Raw genomic sequence first — 1,285 nt, forward strand, 5'->3', positions numbered from 1 at the left:
ATAGACTTCTTGCACAGACTCAGATGAAAGATGGCCGCCGCCGCCACCACATGAAGCTAAATATGAAGCCGGCAGCTGATTAGCTTAGCATTAAGACTAGAGCAGCTGGTTAGCTTAGCATTAAGACTAGAGCAGCTGGTTAGCTTAGCATTAAGACTAGCGCAGGTGCTGTTGTGTTAACACTGTCCAGTCTGGAAGCCTAACACGAAGCTACACCCGTTAGCTTAGCATAACGAAGCACAAAGATTGGATGCAGGTGTGAACAGTTAGCCTTTAGCCGTTAGCATCGTTTTGTCCTTTAAATCTCAGAGATTCCTGCGTCGCTTCATGTCGCGGTGATGACGCTAGGCTAAGTGTTTTCTCCTGCAGAGCTAAGCTAAGCTAATCGCTAGTGTACGATTCTGAGGGCGGCGGCGGCTGCACGTCCGACTTCGGTGCAAGAGAAAGAAAACAAACGCGTGCGTTCGTTCCCCGAGACGTCGACTCTTCTTTAAAACTGAATCTTCTCAATCAGCTGCAGTATTTAGGAAAGTTTCAATGTTTTCTACTCACTCGCTCGCTAACTCTCCAGCTAGCTCGCTAACTCTCCAGCTAGCTCGCTAACTCGCCAGCTAGCTCATTTCAAACACGTGGCCTAAGTATTTTCATTTCTCGAGCCTTTTCCGAGCTTCTGCACATTTTTGCTCTTTACCGCCACTCGCCTTGAGAAACCGCGTCTCGTGATTGAAGCTACTTTACTGGCGCCGACTCAACGCCAACGACTCAGCAACGACTCAGCGCCGACTCAGCAACGACTCAGCGTCTCCGAACCGACAGGAAGAAGAAGAATCAACCGCCACTGATCCGGGATCGAACCGGATCGAACCGGATCGTTGTGTAACGTTTTAAAAATCATGAAATCAGTGTTTTTCGGCGGTGGGGGTGTTGGGGGTTGTCGGGGGCGACGGTGGGTGGGGGTCGTCGGGGGCGACGGCGTGTTTCCTGAAGCTCCGCCCCCTCCAGCTGAACACCATCTGAAGAGTTCGTACTGTCTCATGTTCAGTTATTGTGCTGTTTAGTGTCCTGTGATTGGTTGATTGATTTATTGATCTGTTGATTGATCAGTTGATTGGTTGGTTGGTTGATGGGGTGTGTGTGTGTGTGTGTGTGTGTGTGTGTGTGTGTGTGTGTGTGTGTGTGTGTGTGTGTGTGTGTGTGTGTGTGTGTGTGTGTGTGTGTGTGTGGATGCGGCTGCCTCTCGGCCATCAGATCTTGAACGCTTGCGCTTGTTTCTGTTTTTTTGTTG

General features: G+C 49.9%; 1 long non-coding RNA gene across 1 annotated transcript; it reads right to left on the reverse strand.

Annotated features, from left to right (window-relative positions):
- Positions 1–442: 442 nt before the first annotated feature.
- Positions 443–823, reverse strand: LOC146976725 (uncharacterized). The gene is made up of 3 exons (XR_015037221.1): positions 785–823; positions 585–737; positions 443–544 (listed from the first exon to the last, which is right to left on the reverse strand). It is a non-coding gene; the product is annotated as an uncharacterized LOC146976725 (long non-coding RNA).
- Positions 824–1,285: the final 462 nt, after the last annotated feature.

The sequence above is a fragment of the Trachurus japonicus genome, chromosome 12, assembly GCF_045865225.1.
Source record: "Trachurus japonicus isolate A0001 chromosome 12, Traja_1.0".
In the NCBI taxonomy this organism is placed as follows: domain Eukaryota; kingdom Metazoa; phylum Chordata; class Actinopteri; order Carangiformes; family Carangidae; genus Trachurus; species Trachurus japonicus.